Consider the following 23,294-nt stretch of genomic DNA (forward strand, 5'->3'; position numbering starts at 1 on the left):
CCTTCAATAGCTCTTCAAGTTCCTTCTGTCAAGTGGTAGCATGGCCTAGTATTTCGCCAACTTCAAAATAGGAATATCGGAACAGGAGTAGGCCATTTAGTCCCTCGGGCCTGTTCCACTGTTCAATGAGATCATGGCTGATCTGTGATCTAACTCCATGGCCGCTATCCAAAATGATTTTCCCCTGATTGGGCTTGTTAAGCCCGCCCAGCGCGTTTCTCGGCCAATTGAAGGAAGCGGGTCTGGTGGCATCACTTGATGACGCAACATCAGCCGGTTTTCTTCAAAGGACCATGGCCAATTTTATTTTGACATTTGTGCTGTCAGTGTTCTACAGCATTGAGGTGCTGCAAACACTGACAAGCACTGCACAGAGGTGCATGGCTTCACCCAGGCTCTCCCATGATGCCCTTCATATGCTTATGAAAGGAGTCAGAGCACATGGTGAGGTTCTCTTCCCTTCCAATGGGCAGAAGAGACCTCCCCAGGAGACCAACGCAGTCTGGTTGCAAATTGCACAGGAGGATACAAGCAGGAATGTAGTCAGGAGAACCAGGCTGCAGTGGCGCAAACCTTTCAATGATCTCAGTAGATCACTACTCTATGCCTGCACATCCTGACTCACACCAATTTACCTTGCACTTTCACCCATCCAACTCTGTCTACATTACCACTTCCCTATCTCACTAGCCACCCTGCACACTCACCCTCATCCTAGTGCAATCATACCAAGTAATAACACACAAGGATAGACACTTGGGTGTTTTAAGCAATGTTTATGTAAAGTTTCTGTCAATATGGTGACAAACATAGAAACCTTTATTTTCAACACTTTGTGTTCTTAAACAGATCTATGTGCGCCATTGGAAGTGGATTAATGAGTTGCAGTGAATGGGGAGATATAATAGAAACTCCGCGCCCTCCCCCCGTCCCCGTCCCCGTAATGGTGGCGAGTGTGAAGGAATGGATTGGGAATTAGAGAGATGCTTTATGGTGTTGGTGTGGAGTGGTGCCAAACTGGTACATCATGTGACAGCCAGGATGCAGAGTGTCAAGTGAAGTAAATCTGGCCATGGTGAGACCATCCCTGGCGTCCCTGGCATCAGTGTGGTTGGGCGTTGATGCCCTGTGTCCTGTGCAGCATCAGTGATCTCAGTAGATCACGAAACGTCACTGCAAAGCCACACTCAACCTCATCCTGCTGTGCCACTCATCATATCCCCATCACTCTGCTTTCGCCACCCTACCCCTGCACATCCTTACTCACACCAACTTACCTTGCACCTTCACCCATCCCTCTCTCTATCTACATTATCAGTTCCCCATTTCACTAGCCACCCCACATACTCACCCTCACTCTCATCCTTGTCCAATCATACCAACTAACAACACACAAAGGTAGGCACGTGGGTTATTTAGCCAATGCTCATGTATAGTTAATGTTGATGTGTTGTCAAATATTGAAATCTTTATTTTCAGGACTTTGCATTCTTGGACAGATTTGTGAGCACCTTTGGAAGTGGCTTAGTGAGTTGCAGTGAATGGTGAGACATAAGGATACCATTCCACAATAGTGATGAGTGTGAAAGGAATGGCTTGGGCATTGCAAGGATGCTTTATGGTGCTGTTGTGGGGTGGTGCCAACCTGGCGCATCATGTGGCAGCCAGAGTGCACAGCATCAAGTGAAGTTAATGTTGCCATGGTGAGGCTACCACTGGCCTCCCGGGCAGCAATGTGGCCAGTTGCTGATGTCCTGTGTAGCATCAGGTGATTGCGGAGAAGGTGGTGTTGTTGTTGGTGATGTTGGTGTTGGGGCTGATCGTGGTGGGATTCTAAGGACCAAGTTGCGATTTTTTCAAGAGCACCGATGCTGCTGGAATAGATGGCAGGTGAGGTTGAGATGACAGAAGCGATCTGTGAATGGTAAGAGAGGTTGCTCCAAGGAGGTGACAATAATGGAGAATTCACTGCAAACACTTCCAAAGTGCAAACAACTCAAAAGTCTCTTCCAAATCCTGAAGGCTTCAGCTTCTGACATTGGAAAGTGAACAGCTGTGAAATGATAGTTTTTATACCACTTCTGCAGCTGTCAACTAACCAAAGCAATAGAGAGTCACTGAGAACCCGATTCCACTTACCTCGAATGAAAGCCGTGAAAAGATTGGTAAAATTGTAAGTGCCTGTTTTTAAGCCTCTTAACTAGCATTTAAGTACATTTCAATTATGTTAATTACCTGTCAATTGGAGTACCTGCCCATTTTCCCTACTCTCTGTCTCCTGCCACTCAGCTAATTTCCTAACCAGATCAATAATTTGCCTTGTATTCTATGAGCTTCAACTTTAGCTAACAGTCTCTTATTAGCGACTTTATCGAATGCCTTCAGGAAGTTCATATAAATAACATCTATAGACATTCCCCTGTCCACTACTTTAGTCACCCCCTCAAAAAATACAATCACGTGCATCAGGCATGACTTACCCTTTACAAATCCATGCTGGCTCTCTCTGATCAGCTGAAAATTTTTGAGGTGACAAATGCAAAAAGTGCTGGTTATATAACTACTCTATCCTTAATTATAGATTCTAGTAATTTCCCGACAACAGAAGTTAGGCTAACTAGTCTATAATTGCCTGATTTCCCTCTCTTACCTTTCTTAAACAACAGAGTGACATATGCAATTTTCCAATCTAAAGGAACGATTCCTGAATTGAGAGAACTTTGGAAGGTTATAGTTAGGGCATCTGCAATGTTCTCACCCGCTTCCTTTAAAATCCTGCAATGGAAAATTGCTCTTCGGCTGCTCTGTAACTGGCCATATGGAAATATGCTTCTAAAGAGTGGGATTTAATCTGCCAGCTTGAACTACATTATCCCTGTCTAAGGTGAAATGCTGCACCAACACAGATTCCTTCACCATCAGCTCAGCCCACAGCTAGCAAAATGTAATTATTATTGAGAGTCTGATTAGAATGACCATGAAGGCTGTAATTCAGTTAATGGTGCTTTGAGTGGGATACACTGGATTACATTGACTGCTTGCACTTGGTATTGCTGAGACATAGGGGACACTTTGCAGCATGAAGGCCGTGCATTTTAGCTGCATCTTTAAAATTAATCAATCTCTTAATGTAAACACAATGAAGTAAGAAAGCCAGTTTTTGCATGGACATATTTATTCTTTCTTCATATCTATAACAGAGTTATTTATATATCCGTTCCAGGTTTTGAGCTAGAGGTATTGCACTGGGTTTTTGGCACTGGAAGTGCTCTGAATGACCCGAGGTGCATGCAGATTGTCAGAGAAGATGGTGTAGTTTGTTGTTTTATGTATTCACTATTCTTTCCTGTGCAGAATGTTTATGACACCCATTTGTTTGTGTAGCACCTTTCACATTTTTGATGCCCAAAGTTCGCCTGTGGTGTTGAGGTAGAAGATCAGCCATGATCTTATTGAATGGCGGAGCAGGCTCAAGGAGCCAATTGGCCTACACCTGCTGATATTTCTTATGTTCTTAAAGCACTTCACACCAATTACTTATATTTCAAATGTTATTACTGCGATTATGTAGACAAACAGCAGTCAGTTTGTACACACAAAGGTCCCAGAAACACCAAAGAGATAAATGACCAAATGATCCATTTTAGTGGGGATGGTTGAGGGATAAATGTTAGCCAAGATACTGACAAAACTGCCTCCTTTTTCTGTGTAGTGCCCTGGGATCTTTTAAGTCTACCTGAACCAGAAAACAGGGCCTCCATAAAAGAAAGATTTGCATCTATACAGTTCCTTTCATGACCTCGGACGTCTCAAAGCATTTTCCAGCCAACAAAGTACTTTTTGAATTGCAGTCACTGTTGTAATGTAGGAAACACGGCAGCCAATGTACGCACAGTAGCTCCCACAAACGGCAATGAGATAATTTTCAGATAATCTACATTTTTTAATGAATTTAGGTTGAGCGATAAATATTGGTCACGACAGCGGGGACAACTCCCCTGCTCTTCTTCGAAATAGTGCCATGGGATCTTTTACATCCACCGGAAAGGGCAGACGGGGCCTCTGGAAAGATGGCAGAGTGCAGTACTCCCTCAGTAACACCTCATCTGAAAGAGGGACCATGTGACAATACCGGGCTCCCACTGTGCTGCATTGAAGTTTCAGCCTAGACTATGTGCTCAAGTCTTGGAGTGGAGCTTGAACCCACAACCTCTGACTGAGGTTGAATACTACAACTGAGCCAAGTTGACACTCTGAAAACAGCCAAAGTAGGACATAAAAGAAAGGTGGTTGGTTCACGGTAGTCTCAGAGATAGTGCAAAATGTTGCTTATAACTGATGTCCAAGCACTGTGGGATAAATGCTGATACATTAGGTATAAAATTAAAATCAGACCAATACCAATAAGTCCTTCCTATTGGACATAAAATAATCTTTTATTTATATATACACAAGTGTGTCTCTGACACATTTCCTATTTATCTGCTTTGTATTTATTAGAACTGCAACTCTGTTTACAAAAACATCGAAGCAGTTAGCCAACTAACATATTGCACAATAACTACCATTTCCTCTGCAGCATATTTAGTCCCCCAGTTATTATAACACAAAGCTCTTGCCAGTGTTGTGATGATGATCATGAACATTCATGTCCCAGAAACATTTACAACAGTTTCTTCGTAACATACACTGTAAGCAGCCCATGCCCAGATGTAGCTATAAGCTAACTGTTGCAAAGAAAATAAATGCTGGTGAGAGTCAACACAGGCAGACCTATGTGTAGATTTTCTGCAGGCCCTTTGTTACAGCCGACTTTAAGCTCAATAAAAAATGATATTTACATTACAACAATTCTAAATTACACTGTGATTACCCTGTCACTAAAACATATTCATCTTCTTAGCATGTATTTTATATTTGGCAATAAAATAATGTAAAGTTATTAATATCATGGTCTCTCAGTTTACAATGTAATTTTATCATATTGCTGATGCCAGACAGCTGGAGGTATTTGCTGGCCTGGTTTAATTCAGTGAGCAATAACATCCGGCATCCAGTTCTAATTTTCTGTAATGTTCTGTGGTTAAAGCTGTACTATCTCTTTTTAATGAGCTTACTCATCAGTTTCATTAATGCAAAATCAACCCACTGCCATACGTTGTGTGCTTGGACTCATTTTATTTAGCAGTTCCACGAGGTCATGGATTAGTAAAATAAAATTAATTAATTTTTAATCTACCTCAAAGGATGAAACAAAAATCGAAAACTTCAGGCGGGTGTAGCTGTATTACTTAACGATGCCAAAATCCATGAAAAGGATTGTGGTTACATTAGTTTTAAATGCGAAGCAAAACTGTATAACTGCTTATATAAAACCCATTAATGTTATTAATATATTTCTAACACTAGTCTTAGTTTGGCACGGATTTTAGACTGAACAGTATTGGTGGATTTCCGGAGATTACTCATTGACCATGGTTTGGTTTGTTGGATGACATCATCTTTATTTTGCTTGAATGGAAATTGGGTCACTGAATCTAAATTATATTGTACAATTAGTGGTGAAGGGGATATAGACAATATGAACCAAAACCATTATTTTGAGTAGGTTGATTTTCTACAATGGCTGCTTGTTGAACAACTAGAACTAGCTAAAATAAAAACAGAAAGTCCTGGCAATCCTATTACCATCCACTTTCCCCTTGCACCATATTCCCTTTTGCCATGTAATCTCTCCTGCCTTTCCCTTTGTTCTTTCCTCCTCTCCCTCCTTTCCCTACTTCTGTGTACTTGCTTAAAACCTGCTGCCTCTGTAACTTTACCCAGTTCTGATGAAAGGTCATCGACCTGAAACTATAACTTTGTTTCTCTCTCAACAGATGCTGCCTGACCTGCTGAGTACTTCCAGCATTTTCAGTTTTTATTTCAGATTTCAAGCACCTGAATTTTGCTTTTGTATTAGTACTATCTAACCAAGTTTGAAAAAATGTGGAGCAAACAAAGTCAGGAATTTGGATTTTCACACTTTTTTCTGTTAATTAGTCCCTGCGCCAAGGGTGCATTTAAGATCAGTCCATTTTTTACAAGAGCAGTTAGCCCTGGTTTGTTCAGTCTTCAGTGCCTTCTGATAGATTCTGTGACTCAACAAATGAACTGATTCAAATTTGGGGTTTAAATTTCACTTTTCTTCATTAGCACCATTATATTTTTCTGGTGGTTGTGACAGTGTCCAGAAAATGTTCTTTCCATAAAAGCAAACTAATCAATCAAAATAAGACATATAGCAAGAGTGAGGAAATGGAGGCTGGGAGTGCGATGCTAAGGCAGTGATCTGTGAACCTTGCTGATGAAGGTTTGCCAATGACTGGAACGTAAACTAATAAGTAAGTCAGCAGTATTAGATTTGAGACTCAGTAAAAGCAATCGGGTAGATTACCAGCGATTTCTTGAATTGCTGATAATTTTTGATAAGCTCTCATTTATATTCTACAAGCTGTCTGTTTTTATGCTGCAAAAGCAGCAGGTTCCAAAATGTGTTGCAAAAAATTAACTTCTAGTCTCTAATTGGTCTCATTTTTTCAATAGTCAGCTTGATAAAGCATTACATGTTGGGAGACAAAAAGCCTTGACAGTTAATATATAATAACCACCAACAGAATGTGGCTGACTTAGATTGAACAGCACCATTTGGAAGTTTATTAAGCAAATTGTGCAGAAATATATCAAGGCATTAACTGACATGTTGCTCACACATCAATCAGTTTGCTGCCTCGCATGGCATGCACTTGTTTATTAGTCAAGAAGTTTTCTTTTCACTATGGTGCGAAGCTTTGATTTTTAATCTTGTTCATCTGCCTCTTCTCGTCTCCTGGACCTCATGGCTTGCATCCCAGGGTCCTAAAAGAAGTGGCTGCAGAGATAGTGGATGCATTGGTTGTAATCTATCAAAATCCCCTGGATTCTGGGGAGGTCCCAGCCGATTGGAAAACTGAAAATGTAACGCCCCTATTGAAAAAAGGAGGCAGACAGAAAGCAGGAAACTATAGAAACATAGAAACATAGAAAATAGGTGCAGGAGTAGGCAATTTGGCCTTTCGAGCCTGCGCGATCATTCAATATGATCATGGCTGATCATGCACTTCAGTACCCCATTCCTACTTTCCCTCCATACCCCTTGATCCCTTTAGCCATAAGGGCCACATCTAACTCTCTTTTGAATAATCTAACGAACTGGCCTCAACAACTTTCTGTGGTAGAGAATTCCACATGCTCACAACTCTCTGAGTGAAGAAGTTTCTCCTCCTCTCGGTCCTAAATGGCTTACTCCTTATCTTTAGACTGTGACCCCTGGTTCTGGACTTCCGCAACATCGGGAACATTCTTCCTGCGTCTAACTTGTCCAATCAGAATTTTATATGAGATCCCCACTCAGTTTACTAAATTCCATTGAATATAAGCCTAGTCGATCCAATCTTTCTTCATATGTCAGTCCTGTCATCCCGGGCATCAGTCTGGTGAACCTGCGCTGCACTCCCTCAATAGCAAGAATGATCTTCCTCAGATTAGGAGACCAAAACTGTACACAATATTCAAGGTGTGGCCTTACCAAGGCCCTGTACAACTGTAGTAAAATCTCCCTGCTCCTATACTCAAATCCTCTCGCTATGAAGGCCAACATGCCATTTGCCTTCTTCACTGCCTGCTGTACCTGTATGCCAACTTTCAATGACTGATGTACCATGACACCCAGGTCTCGTTGCGCCTCCCCTTTTACTAATCTGTCACCATTCAGATAATAATCTGCCTTTCTGTTTTTACCACCAAAATGGATAACCTCACATTTATCTACATTATACCTCATCTGCCATGTTTTTGCCCATGCACCTAATCTGTTCAAGTCACCCTGCAGCCTCTTAGCATCCTCCTCACAGCTCACACTGCCACCCAGCTTCATGTTATCTGCAAACTTGGAGATATTACATTCAATTCCTTCGTCTAAATCATTAATGTATATTGTAAATAGCTGGGATCCCAGCACTGAACCTTGTGGTACCCCACTAGTCACTGCCTGCCATTCTGAAAAGGACCCGTTTATTCCTGCTCTCTGCTTCCTGTCTGCCAACCAGTTCTCTATCCACGTCAATACATTAATCCCAATACTATGTGCTTTAATTTTGCACAACAATCTCTTCTGTGGGACATTGTCGAAAGCCTTTTGAAAGTCCAAATGCACCACATCCACTGGCACCCCCTTGTCCACTCTACTAGTTACATCCCTCAAAATATTGTAGAAGATTTGTCAAGCATGATTTCCCTTTCATAAATCCATGCTGACTTGGACCGATCCTGTCTCTGCTTTCCAAATGTGCTGCTATTACATCTATAATAATTGATTCCAACATTTTCCCCACCACTGATGTCAGGCTGACCGGTCTATAATTCCCTGTTTTCTCTCTGCCTGCTTTTTTAAAAAGTGGTGTTACATTAGCTACCCTCCAGTCCATAGGAACTGATCCAGAGTCAATAGAATGTTGGAAAATTACCACCAATGCATCCACTATTTCTAGCGCCACTTCCTTAAATTCAGGGGTATTCAACATTCAGGAAGGATAGAATAAAAGGAAAAGGAGGTGGGGTAGCATTGCTGGTTAAAGAGGAGATTAATGCAATAGTTAGGAAAGACATTAGCTTGGATGATGTGGAATCTATATGGGTAGAGCTGCAGAACACCAAAGGGCAAAAAACGTTAGTAGGAGTTGTGTACAGACCTCCAAACAGTAATAGGGATGTTGGGGAGGGCATCAAACAAGAAATTAGGGGTGCATGCAATAAAGGTGTAGCAGTTATAATGGATGACTTTAATATGCACATAGATTGGGCTAGCCAAACTGGAAGCAATACGGTGGAGGAGGATTTCCTGGAGTGCATAAGGGATGGTTTTCTAGACCAATATGTTGAGGAACCAACCAGGGGGGAGGCCATCTTAGACTGGGTGTTGTGTAATGAGAGAGGATTAATTAGCAATCTCATTGTGCGAGGCCCCTTGGGGAAGAGTGACCATAATATGGTGGAATTCTGCATTAGGATGGAGAATGAAACAGTAATTACAGAGACCATGGTCCAGAACTTAAAGAAGGGTAACTTTGAAGGTATGAGGCGTGAATTGGCTAGGATAGATTGGCGAATGATACTTAGGGGGTTGACTGTGGATGGGCAATGGCAGACATTTAGAGACCGCATGGATGAATTACAACAATTGTACATTCCTGTCTGGCGTAAAAATAAGAAAGGGAAGGTGGCTCAACCGTGGCTATCGAGGGAAATCAGGGATAGTATTAAAGCCAAGGAAGTGGCATACAAATTGGCCAGAAATAGCAGCGAACCTGGGGACTGGGAGAAATTTAGAACTCAGCAGAGGAGGACAAAGGGTTTGATTAGGGCAGGGAAAATGGAGTACGAGAAGAAGCTTGCAGGGAACATTAAGGCGGATTGCAAAAGTTTCTATAGGTATGTAAAGAGAAAAAGGTTGGTGAAGACAAACGTAGGTCCCCTGCAGTCAGAATCAGGGGAAGTCATAACGGGGAACAAAGAAATGGCAGACCAATTGAACAAGTACTTTGGTTCGGTATTCACTAAGGAGGATACAAACAACCTTCCGGATATAAAAGGGGTCAGAGGGTCTAGTAAGGAGGGGGAACTGAGAGAAATCTTTATTAGTCGGGAAATTGTGTTGGGGAAATTGATGGGATTGAAGGCCGATAAATCCCCAGGGCCTGATGGACTGCATCCTAGAGTACTTAAGGAGATGGCCTTGGAAATAGCGGATGCATTGACAGTCATTTTCCAACATTCCATTGACTCTGGATCAGTTCCTATGGAGTGGAGGGTAGCCAATGTAACCCCACTTTTTAAAAAAGGAGGGAGAGAGAAAACAGGGAATTATAGACCGGTCAGCCTGACCTTAGTAGTGGGTAAAATGATGGAATCAATTATTAAGGATGTCACAGCAGTGCATCTGGAAAATGGTGACATGATAGGTCCAAGTCAGCATGGATTTGTGAAAGGGAAATCATGCTTGACAAATCTTCTGGAATTTTTTGAGGATGTTTCCAGTAAAGTGGACAAAGGAGAACCAGTTGATGTGGTATATTTGGACTTTCAGAAGGCTTTCGACAAGGTCCCACACAAGAGATTAATGTGCAAAGTTAAAGCTCATGGGATTGGGGGTAGTGTGCTGACGTGGATTGAGAACTGGTTGTCAGACAGGAAGCAAAGAGTAGGAGTAAACGGGTACTTTTCAGAATGGCAGGCAGTGACTAGTGGAGTGCCGCAAGGTTCTGTGCTGGGGCCCCAGCTGTTTACATTGTACATTAATGATTTAGACGAGGGGATTAAATGCAGTATCTCCAAATTTGCGGATGATACTAAGTTGGGTGGCAGTGTGAGCTGCGAGGAGGATGCTATTAGGCTGCAGAGTGACTTGGATAGGTTAGGTGAGTGGGCAAATGCATGGCAGATGAAGTATAATGTGGATAAATGTGAGGTTATCCACTTTGGTGGTAAAAACAGAGAGACAGACTATTATCTGAATGGTGACAGATTAGGAACAGGGAAGGTGCAACGAGACCTGGGTGTCATGGTACATCAGTCATTGAAGGTTAGCATGCAGGTACAGCAGGCGGTTAAGAAAGCAAATGGCATGTTGGCCTTCATAGCGAGGGGATTTGAATACAGGGGCAGGGAGGTGTTGCTACAGTTGTACAGGGCCTTGGTGAGGCCACACCTGGAGTATTGTGTACAGTTTTGGTCTCCTAACTTGAGGAAGGACATTCTTGCTATTGAGGGAGTGCAGCGAAGGTTCACCAGACTGATTCCCGGGATGGCGGGACTGACCTATCAAGAAAGATTGGATCAACTGGGCTTGTATTCACTGGAGTTCAGAAGAATGAGAGGGGACCTCATAGAAACGTTTAAAATTCTGACGGGTTTAGACAGGTTAGATGCAGAAAGAATGTTCCCAATGTTGGGGAAGTCCAGAACCAGGGGTCACAGTCTGAGGATAAGGGGTAAGCCATTTAGGACCGAGATGAGGAGAAACTTCTTCACCCAGAGAGTGGTGAACCTGTGGAATTCTCTACCACAGAAAGTAGTTGAGGCCAATTCACTAAATATATTCAAAAGGGAGTTAGATGAAGTCCTTACTACTCGGGGGATCAAGGGTTATGGCGAGAAAGCAGGAAGGGGGTACTGAAGTTTCATGTTCAGCCATGAACTCATTGAATGGCGATGCAGGCTAGAAGGGCTGAATGGCCTGCTCCTGCACCTATTTTCTATGTTTCTATGTTTCTATTCTAGGATGCAGACATTCAGGCCCTGGGAATTTATCGGCCTTCAATCCCATCAATTTTCCTAACACAATTTGCTGACTAATAAAGATTTCCTTTAGTTCCTCCTTCTCGCTAGAGCCTCGAACCCCTAGTAATTCCAGCAGGTTATTTGTATCTTCCTTAGTGAAGACAGAACCAAAGTATTTGTTCAATTGGTCTACCATTTCTTTATTCCCCATTATAAATTCACCTGATTCTGACTGTAAGGGACCTACATTTGTCTTCACTAATCTTTTTCTCTTCATGTATCTGTAGATGTTTTTGCAGTCAGTTTTTATGTTCCCTTCAAGCTTACTCTCCTATTCTATTTCCCCCCCCCCCCAATTAAACCCTTTGTCCTCCTCTGCTGAATTCTAAATTTCTCCCAGTCCGCAGGTTTGCTGCTTTTTTTCGCCAATTTATATGCCTCTTCCTTGGATTGAACACTATCCCTAATTTCTCTTGTAAGCCACGGTTGAGCCACCTTCCCTGTTTTATTTTTATGCCAGAGAGGGATGTAAAATTGTTGAAGTTCATCCATATGATCTTTAAATATCTGCCATTGCTCATCCACTGTCAACCCTTTGAGTATCATTCGCCAGTCTATCCTAGCCAATTCACGTCTCATACTGTCAAAGTTACCTTTCTTTAACTCAGGACTCTAGTCTCTGAATTAACTGTGTCACTCTCCATCTTAATGAAGAATTCTACCATATTATGGTCACTCTTCCCCAAGGGGCCTCGCACAACAAAATTGCTAATGAATCCTCTCTCATCACACAACACCCAGTCTAGGATGGCCAGCTCTCTAGTTAGTTCCTCGAAATTTGGTCTAGAAAACCGTCCCTTATACATTCCAGGAAATCCTCCTCCACCGTATTGCTACCAGTTTGTTTAGCCCAATCTATATGTAGATTAAAGTCACACATGATGACTGCTGTACCTTTATTGCACACATCCCTAATTTCCTGTTTGATGCCATCCCCACCACTGTTTGGTGGTCTGTACACAACTCCCACTGGCGTTTTCTGCCCTTTGGTGTTCCGCAGCTCTACCCATACAGATTCCACCTCATCCATGCTAATATCCTTCCTTACTATTGCGTTAATCTCCTCTTTAACCAGCAATGCTACCCCACCTCCTTTTCCTTTTAGTCTATCTTTCCTGAATATTGAATACCCTTGGATGTTGAGTTCCCAGTCTTGGTCACCCTGGACCGGTTAGCCTAACATCTGTCATTGAGAAAATGCTGGAGTCCATTAAAAGGAAGCAGTAGCAGGACATTTGGAAAAGCATAATTCAATCAAGCAGAGTCAGCATAGTTTTATGAAAGGGAAATCATGTTTGACAAATTTGCTGGAGTTCTTTGAGGATGTAATGAGCAGGGTGGATAAGGGGAAATCAGTGGATGTGGTGTATTTGGATTTCCAGAAGGCATTCGAGAAGGTGCCATATGATATGTCAGTCCCGCCATCCCGGGAATCAGTCTGGTGAACCTTCGCTGCACTCCCTCAATAGCAAGAATGTCCTTCCTTAAGTTAGGAGACCAAAACTGTACACAATACTCCAGGTGTGGCTTCACCAAGGCCCTGTACAACTGTAGTAACACCTCCCTGCCCCTGTACTCAAATCCCCTCGCTATGAAGGCCAACATGCCATTTGCTTTCTTAACCGCCTGCTGTACCTGCATGCCAACCTTCAATGACTGATGTACCATGACACCCAGGTCTTGTTGCACCTCCCCTTTTCCTAATCTGTCACATTCAGAAAATAGTCTGTCTCTCTGTTTTTACCACCAAAGTGGATAACCTCACATTTATCCACATTATACTTCATCTGCCATGCATTTGCCCACTCTCCTAACCTATCCAAGTCGCTCTGCAGCCTCATAACATCCTCCTCGCAGCTCACACTGCCACCCAACTTAGTGTCATCCGCAAATTTGGAGATACTACATTTAATCCCCTCATCGAAATCATTAATGTACAATGTAAACAGCTGGGCCCTAGCACAGAACCTTGCGGTACCCCACTAGTCACTGCCTGCCATTCTGAAAAGTACCCATTTACTCCTACTCTTTGCTTCCTGTCTGCCAACCAGTTCTCAATCCACATCAGCACACTACCCCCAATCCCATGTGCTTTAACTTTGCACATTAATCTCTTGTGTGGGACCTTTTCGAAAGCCTTCTGAAAGTCCAAATACACTACATCAACTGGTTCTCCCTTGTCCACTCTACTGGAAACATCCTCAAAAAATTCCAGAAGATTTGTCAAGCATGATTTCCCTTTCACAAATCCATGCTGACTTGGACCTATCATGTCACCTCTTTCCAAATGCGCTGCTATGACATCCTTAATAATTGATTCCATCATTTTACCCACTCCCGATGTCAGGCAAGGAGTGAGGATTGGCTAACTAACAGAAAACAGAGAGTCGGGATAAATGGGTAATTTTCCAGTTGGCAAACAGTAACTAGTGGGGTGCCGCAGGGATTGGTGCTGGGGCCTCAACTATTTACAATCTATATTAATGACTTGGATGAAGGGACCGAGTGTAGTGCAGCCAAGTTTGCATGATGGGTGGGAAAGAAAATTGTGAGGAGGATACAAAAAATCTGCAAAGGGACATAGACAGGCTACGTGAGTGGCCAAAAATTTGGCAGATGGAGTATAATGTAGGAAAATGTAAGGTTATCCACTTTGGCAGAAAAAATGGAAAAGCAAATTCTAATTTAAATGGAGAAAAATTGCAAAGTACTGCAGTACAGAGGGACTTGGGGGTCCTTGTGCTTGAAACACAAAAAGTTAGTTTGCAGCTACTGCAAGTAATCAGGAAGGCAAATGATCAGCAATCAGGCTGGCCTTTATTGCAGGGAGGATAGAGTATAAAAGCAGAGAAGTCCTGCTACAACTGTACAGGGTATTGGTGAGGCCACACCTAGAGTACTGCGTACAGTTTTGGTCTCCGTATTTCAGGAAGGATATACTTGCAATGGAAGCTGTTCAGAGAAGGTTCACTAGATTGATTCTGGAGATGAGGGGGTTGACATGAAGATGGGTTGCATAAGTTGGGACTATACTCATTGGAGTTCAGAAGAATGAGAGGTGATCATGTCGAAACATGTAAGATAATGAGAGGGCTCGACAAGGTGGATGCAGAGAGGATATTTCCACTCATAGGGGAAACTAAAACTAGGGGGCATAGTCTCAGAATAAGGGGACGCCCATTTAAAACTGAGATGAGAAGGAATTTCTTTTCTCAGTGGGTTGTAAATCTATGGAATTCTCTGCCCCAGAGAGCTGTGGAGGCTGGGTCATTGAATATATTTAAGGCGTAGATAGACAGATTTTTGAGCGATAAGGGAATAAAGGGTTATGAGGAGCCGGCAGGGAAGTGGAACTGATTCCATGATCAGATCAGCCATGATCTTATTAAATGGTGGAGCAGGCTCGACGGGTCAAATGGCCTACTCCTGCTCCTATTTCTTATGTTTCTTATGTAGCCTAATGAGAGATAATGACCAGCATATTTTGCTGATATTTTGTACCTTCAGAGGTCATCTCCACAGCTCAGCACTTGGCTTCATTTGGACTCTGTTGTCTGTAGTGTACTTGTGAATGACTCCACGAGGCAATGTGCTGTACTCAAACTTTAGTGACCTTAGTCCTTTACTCGTAACTCCAGAGTGAGGCAGCCACATGGTGGCTCCCCTTTGATACAACCTCTGCCACCAGGGCAGGAATTGAAACCCCGGTCTCCACCAGTTGCACCCTCTAGTGGTGCCAGCATGTATATACACAGTGTAAACCTTATTGTAAGTACATCAGGTGAACAAGTCTCCATCCTATGCAACTATACAGTGACTACACAGAGAGTATATCTATAGTCTGCATATATAACATCAATCTCCCCCAAGTCTTTTGTGCCAATTACCTTTGCACTATGTGCTCTGGTTTAGCTCTCCCCAGATTTAAGTGTCAATAGCCCTTGCACCTTGGCTGTGCTTTGGCTTGGCTCTCTCCCTGTTAACCCCCAAGTCCTTTTGCCACAATGTTGGGTAGTGGTTACCAGTTTGGATGGTTCGATGATGCAGTGGAGATTCCAGAGGGTTCTGGGTGTGATCCATGTGTCTGTATCCATGGCTACATACATCCATTTCCACCCGCCTCCCCCCACCCCCGCACAGTGAGATCATGCAGCTGGCCTGTTACATAAACATACAGGATCAGACACAGTGCAAGTACAAAGAAAGGAAGAAAAAAACATTTTTACAGTTTGTATCATGACACCTTGGTTCAATGACTTACATTCGTTACATTTTGCGGTTGTGTGCCAGGATTAGGTAGATTGCATTCATGGTTCAGTCATGGTCAGTACTGAGGTAGCAGTACAGGTATGCGAGGATGCTAGTTCCAGAGCAACTGGACGGGGTCCTAGTCGTCTGATGGCGGCGCAGCGCACCCTGCTAGCGGGATGGACTTTGTTTGCTCACCTTGCCAGGGCTCGGTGCTTTTGCCATTGCCTAGTGGTGAGCAGAGCCACAGATGTGTCTGGCCTCCCTGTCCTCCTCTGAGGGCTGCAGAATCTTCTACATGCTTACTAACGGTGTTGGGAACCTAGCTGTTCCAGATCCCATTTGGGAAACTCGTTGGTTCTGACATCGTTGGTTTAGATCCCGGACATGGCCGAGGCAGCGATTGGTTCTGGGGGCAGCGCCGTCTCCACCCGGATGGTGGGCAACGGCGGCCGACTGCACGTATTGGCGCCGTTTTTGTTGGCAGGTCCATAGCGAATAGTGCCATCCGGTGCCTGCAGCGTGGGATAGACCTGGGGCAAGGTATCGGGATCAGTGCCTTCACCCTACTGAGGTCGCTGGCTTGCTACTTTTGGGGACACTCTATTCCCAACACCTCGCAACATTTTGTTCTTTACATTCTTAATCGGTTCATTACATTGATTGCCGCATAAAATGTCCCTTTAAGTTTAGTTGGTCGCAGGTCTCCTTTAAGAAAACCCTGCCACTCCATGCTGCACCCTGCTGCAGCCGGGACTCCATTTTGCCTCTGTCCTCGAGTTTGACTGCCTTGATCCTTCTCTCCCGCGATACTGCCACCAAAGCTGGAAGAGTGCCTGTGAATTCGATCTTCCTCCCCAGGAGTCCTGCCACTGGAGCTGGGAAGGTACTTTTAGGTCGTTCTGGTCGGATCATTGCCACGCAGTCGTGATGGACGGTCTGTGCCTCAGGTGCTGCGCTGGTCTGTTCTCTGGTGCCTGGCCCAAGCGAAGGTGAGATTTTGCTCTGCCTCTGAGCACGGGGGACATCGATTGCTGGAGTGAAGAAGTCTTCCCATTTCCATTGGATCTTCCCCATCCACCTTCTTCCGAGTAGCGTTGGACTATCACCTGCAACAATCCACAGAGGTAACTTGTGCACCATGCCATAATGGGTTACACTTACATCCGCTCCTGGGATCAGCTTCTTGGTGTAGGTGCGCAGCTTTTCCTGTACTGGAACCAGCTCGGGTCGTTTTTCATTCCATAGCCTCTCAAAGGGATCCTGGCTCATCACTAACTGCCTCGCTCCGATGTCCACTTCCACGAAGACTGGAATGCCGTTTATCTTGACTTCCATCTTCACTGGAGGACAATCGGTGGTGCAGGTATACACTCCATGCACTTTTTCTTGGGGCTGAGCTGCCTCTCTGGCCAAATCATCATACTCCCTGCTGGATTCAAAGTCATCTACTGACTCCTCTGCTAGACAGTGAGTTGTATTTCTTTTACACATAAGCTGGAGGTGGCCCTTTGTTTTACAGGCTTTGCATACGTACTCAGCAAACCGACACTGGTGAGCCCTATGGTTTCCTCCGCAACGCCAGCATGGTGCTACTCGATTAGCACCCCTCGGCGGACTCTGAGTTCTGGAACCCTGAGGTCTGTGCTCTCTGCCCTGGGTAGAGCCACGTTCTACAGTCTTGCCTGTGAAAGGCACCATTCTGTGTACAGTACTTGCCAGGTTTGAGTCCACAGGATGAATGATTTGATTGGTGCTGCAGGTCGAGGTCATGAACGTCTGACTGATGCTGATGGCCTTCTGCAGGTTGACTGCAGTGTTGGCAGATAATAGCTTGTGAAGGAGGCCCTCGTGGCCAGTTCCTATAACCATGATGTCTCGCAATGCTTCATTGAGGTGCGTGCCAAAATCACACGGTGCCGCAAGTCTCCTGAGGTCGGCAGCATATTTTGCAATCTTCTGGCCCTCAGGTCTGTGGTGAGTGTAGTATCTGTGCCTGGCCATGAGGATGCTCTGTTTTGGTTTTAGTTGGTCGCGAATTAGTTCAGTCAGCTCATTGTATGTCTTATCGTTGGCCTTCATGGGTGTCAGCAAGTCCCTGACGAGGCAGTAGATCTCGGGTCCACAACTGGTCAGTAGTATAGCCTTGCGCTTCACCACCAATGTGTCCGTCTCCCCTGCCAGGTCATTTGCCATGAAATATTGCTCGAGCCTTTCCGTGAAGGCATCCCAATCATTACCCTCTGTAAAGTCTTTTAGTGTGTCAAAGGTAGCCATAATCGCGTGAAAGTCCGTATTCTCATCGCCAGTTATTATGTCTGTAGTGTAATTGTGAATGACTCCACGAGGCAATGTGTTGTACTCAAACTGTAGTGACCTTAGTCCTTTACTCGTAACTCCAGAGTGAGGCAGCCACATGGTGGCTCCCCTTTGTAACAGCCACTGCCACCAGGACAGAAATTGAAACCCCGGTCTCCACCAGTTGCACCCTCTAGTGGTGCCAGCATGTATATACACAGTGTAAACCTTATTGATAATACATCAGGTAAACAAGTCTCTGTTTTATGCAACTATATAGTGACTACACAGGGAGTATATCTATAGTCTGCATATATAACAGACTCACTTAATCCGTGTCTTTCTATGATTTTGAATCTTTAGTTTGTCGTCAAAAAAACTACCCATATGCAACGGTCTATAGGGAAACATTCTCAAGACAACTTTAGACAGATTTTGCTCTAGATCACCATGGAAACCAGACTGACTCCATTCAAAGACCCATTAGAGAACCACAAATGTGTTTACAAAGATGCTGTAGACAACCACAGTATGTTGCCATGGGCACCTAGATCCACTGGATGACCACAGCAGCAATTGGACCCAAATGTCATATTTTCCTAAAGGAACATCTAAACCATCTGAGTTGAACTAAACATTGGGGCCAAAATTCCCCCTTTCTATAGGTCGGTAAGGACTCATGCAGAGGGGCCGCCGTTTTGAAAATTGCCCTCCTTTTATTTTCTAGCAGTGTATGGGACCGCACCGGCCGTCATCCTGCTCCGTCGGGCATGCGCCGAGCCCTTACTGACCGGCGGTGACCCCCTTTCTGCCCCACGTGGGAAATTGTCCAGCGGGAGCGGATCTGCTGCCGCTCGTTGCCGCTGACATCTTTCGCCGGCGGGAAGCTTCTTGTGGCTGGGCGGCATGTCTGCCCTTAAAGGGGAGGGCGCACTGCCGTGGCCGCCATTTTATTTTAATTGTCGGCCGACTGCCAGATCGGCCCGACAATGGTGGCTACGGGTTCAGTTGGGCCACCCGGCACCCCATCTTGAGTACAGGGCCGCTGGCCCGGCCGAAACCCTACCTGGTGGCCCAGTCTTTGCCAATAAAGTGGCTGCAGAGTTCGCAGCGGCTCTCCCCTTTAATTGATGACTCAGAGCGATGGCCGTTACGACCCACCCGCACTTCTGCCCCACTGACGACCTCACATCCGCCCCACTTCAAAAAAAAAACAAAGGGCTGAATTTCCCCCGATTAACACTTAAAAAACAGAAGGTGTGCCCCATTTGGGGCAAAGGGCAATTTTGGCCCCATTGTCTTTTCCTTAAATAAATGTAAATTCAATTATTTTTAATTGATGTGGATTTATTACATGCTTGGGCCTAGATGTTGGCTTCCGTCCGACCTCTGTGCATGCTGCAGTTCGGTGCCAACCAATTGCGACACTGAGCCGGAAACAGCTCGTAGGCTCCTGATCTGCATCGGCAATGAATCTAATGCCTGTTTCAAGCGGTGCCCAGAACGACTGCAGGGTGATCTAACCAATATGGTGTGTGGTGCATACCTGGCATGGAATGAGCGCGTCTGCACTATATTTTTCACCTGATCCAATTTCTAGGCCTTTGTATCTCATCCTTGTTAACGTTTTGGAACCAAATCCTTTCACTGACTGGTTTCCCTCCCTCCTCTCCTCACAACTATATAATCCTTAATCATTGCTATGCCAGATGGCTATGATTGTCAGTGTATTATCCAGCTGTGTTGTTGGTGCACTTAGGAGCAAAGGTTAAGATTCAAACCTGTATCTCTTTGTTTGTGACATACTGTATTATGATGTACCACCTACTCCAGTGCAGTGCTGAAGGAGTGCTGCATTGTTGGAGGTGCCATCTTTCAGATGAGATGTTAAGCCCTCTCAGGTAGATGTAAAAAATTCATTGCACTATTTCGAAGCAGAGCAGGTGAGTTATCCCCGGTGTCCTGGACAATATTTATCCCTCAATCAACATAACAAAAGCAGCGTATCTGGTCATTATCACATTGCTGTTTGTGGGAGCTTGCTGTGTGCAAATTGGCTGTCGCGTTTCCCACATTACAACAGTGACTCCACTCCAAAAATACTTCTTTAGCTGCAAAGCACTTTGAGACGTCCAGTGGTCATGAAAGGAGCTATTTAAATGCAAGTCTTTCTTTTTACCTCCTTTGTGTAATGTGTATCTATTTTATCAAAATTCAGAAAGGATACTTTTCTTAATTCAGGCTACCAATGTGGCCATTCATTGACGATGCACATTTTGGTAAGTTTTTTAACCCTTGTCCCCAAATAATCTGTGAATGACTGATCAATAACATTGAAAATACTAAAAATCCATAAAGTTTCAATGTGACAATGGTTAAGTGCAAAAAAGATTTGAGAAAAAAAAATGTCAATTTTGATTCCAGTTTCAAGGGAACTATCCTGAATATGCTTCATGCTCTGTTGAGTGGTTACTGTGTCAGAATAAGCCTCCAGTAATCGCTTGTGAAGAGCCAGCGCACTAACATTTTACAGTTGCTCATAACAATCAATGTTGATGTGACAGAAGCAGTTTTTCTTTGCGGAATTTCACTAAATGATTTTGTTCAAGACATAAAGGCTACATTTTATGAGATACACCAGCCAGGTATTGTCTATTGTTTGAGAATAAATCTTTCATATTGAAAGCACAACTATTGAAAATGACTAAGTTTTGATCAGGTCCCATAATTATCAACTATGGCACATGTCAAGTGGTTTTTAAGATATGAGTTATTCTGCATGAAGTTGCAAGTCTTTTTTTTCATATTTGTTAAAAGGTGGTAGGAAGCTTTATGAATTATGTAATGTTTTGATGCTATGGAATTTTTACCTATTTAGTAATTATCAAAAAATATATAATTTCTGAAAGGTAATTGACTGTACTGGTACAGATATTAGAGTCGATGGTAAAATTCTGTTTCACAACATCTTAACTATTTCAATTGGCTCACCTGCCACTTAGTGTCGGGTCTGTAAAGCGTAGGGTTTTAATTGCTGGTATTAGTGTCCCCCTCCCCTTTTATAGGGGGCACCTGTAAAATATATGGTTTTAATGCCCCCCCAAAAAAATCACACAAAAACCCACAAAAAAAAACATTTAAAAAAGGGGCAGTTGAAAAGTGTCTGGAGTGTCCCCCAGATTGGGGGGCACTTGAACTAATGTTTATTTTGTGTCCCCAAAAAGAGTTGTAAAGCGTAGGCAGACCAACCAAGAGAAACATTCTCCCCGCATCCAGTCTATCCAACCCGGTCAGAATTTTATATGTTTCAATGAGATCTCCTCTCATTCTTCTAAACTGTAGTGAATACAGGCCTAATCGACCCAATCTCTCATACGACAGTCCTGCCATCCCAGGAATCAGTCTGGTGAACCTTTGCTGCACTCCCTATGGCAAGTATATTTTTTCTCAGGTAAGGAGACCAAAACAGCACACAATACTCCAGGTGCAATCTCACCAAGGCCCTGTATAACTGTAGTAAGATATCCTTGCTCCTGTACTCAAATTCTCTTGCAATGATGGCCAACATACCATTTGCCTTCCTAACTGCTTGCTGCACCTGCATGTTTGCTTTCAATGACTGGTGTACAAGGACATCCAGGTCCCTCTGTACATCGACACTTCCCAAGCCATCACCATTTAAATAATACTTTGTCCTTATGTTTTTCCTACCAAAGTGGATAACTTCACATTTATCCACATTATACTGCAGCAGCCATGTGTTTGCCCACTCACTCAACCTATCTAAATCACCTTGCAGCGTCTTTGCATCCTCCTCACAACTCACAATCCCACCTAGTTTTGTGTCGGCAGCAAACTTGGAAATATTACATTTGGTTCCCTCATCCAAATCATTTTTATATATTGTGAATAGCTGGGGCCCAAGCACTGATCCCTGTGGTGCCCCACAAGTCACTGCCTGCCACCCCGAAAAAGACCTGTTTATTCCTACTCACTGTTTCCTGTCAGTTAACCAATTTTCAATCCATGCCAATACATTACCCCAAGCCTATGTGCTTTAATTTTGCACACTAACCTCTTAAGTGGGACTTTTTCAAAAGCCTTCTGAAAATCCAAATACACTGCATGCACTGGTTCCTCCTTATCTATTCTATCAATCACATTCTCAAAAAACTCCAGTAGGTTTGTCAAAAATGATTTTCCTTTCATTAATCCATGTTGACTTTGTTTAATCCCATTGATATTATCTAATTGTGCCATTATCACATCCTTTATAATAGATGCTAGCATTTTCCCTACTACTGATGTCAGGCTAACCGGTCTGTAGTTCACCATTTTCTCTCTCCCTCCTTTTTTAAATAGTGGGGGTACATTTGCCACCCTCCAATCTGCAGGAACTGTTCCATAATCTATAGAATTTTGGAAGATGACAACCAATGCATCTACTATTTCCATGGCTACCTCTTTTAGTACTCTGAGATGCAGATCATCAGGCCCTGGGGATTTATCTGTCTTCAGTCCCATCAGTTTCTCCAGCACTATTTTCTTACTAATAATCATTTCCTTTAATTCCTCTTGCTCACTAAACCCTTGGTTCCCTAGCATTTCTGGGACATTATTTGTATCCTCTTCCGTGAAGACAGAACCAAAGTATTTATTTAATTGTTCTGCCATTTCCTTGTTCTCCATTACAAATTCTCCCGTTTCGGTCTGTAAAGGACCTACATTTGTCTTCACTAATCTTTTTCTTTTACGTACTTGTAGAAACTTTTGTAGTCGGTATTTATGTTCCTTGCAAGTTTACTCTCAAACTCTACTTTTCCTCTCTTAATCAATCTCTTGATCCTTTTTTGCTGCATTCTAAATTGGTCCCATTCCTTAGGCTTGCTACTTTTTCTGGCAACTTTGTATAACTCCTCTTTGGATCTAATACTATCCTTAATTTCTTTTGCTAGCCATGATTGGACCACTTTTCCTTTTGTGTTTTTACACCAGAAAGGAATGTATAACTGTTGCAATTCATGCATTCATTCCTTAAATATTAGCCATTGCCTATCCACCATCATGCCTTTTAATGAATCTTCCCAATCTATCATAGCCCATTTTTTCCTCATACCTTCTTAGTTTCTTTTGTTTAGATTTAGAACCCTAGTTTCCGATTGGACTACTTCACTTTCCATCTTAATAAAGAATTCAATCATATTTTGGCCACTCTTCTCTAAAGGACCCCACACAACAATAGATAGAGAGAAAGGGAAGGGAGGAGGTGCAAGGTAAGTTGGTGTGAGTAAGGAAGTGCAGGAGTAGAGTAGGGAAGGCAGAGTGATAGGGAT

At 43.5% G+C, this 23,294-nt stretch overlaps 1 protein-coding gene across 4 annotated transcripts in view; it reads left to right on the top strand.

Annotated features, from left to right (window-relative positions):
- LOC139275829 (FERM and PDZ domain-containing protein 4-like) overlaps positions 1–23,294 on the top strand; it is a 658,647-nt gene that overhangs the window by 120,135 nt on the left and 515,218 nt on the right. Inside the window, exon 1 of one of the 4 annotated variants that reach the window (XM_070893038.1) lies at positions 17,054–17,133. The exons of the other annotated variants lie outside the window; for them this stretch is intronic. The gene's annotated coding sequence lies outside the window, so the exon portion shown is untranslated. Of the gene's footprint in view, positions 1–17,053; positions 17,134–23,294 lie in introns of those variants that run through there. 4 annotated transcript variants of the gene reach the window in all.

The sequence above is a fragment of the Pristiophorus japonicus genome, chromosome 11 (assembly GCF_044704955.1).
Source record: "Pristiophorus japonicus isolate sPriJap1 chromosome 11, sPriJap1.hap1, whole genome shotgun sequence".
Lineage (NCBI taxonomy): Eukaryota > Metazoa > Chordata > Chondrichthyes > Pristiophoridae > Pristiophorus > Pristiophorus japonicus.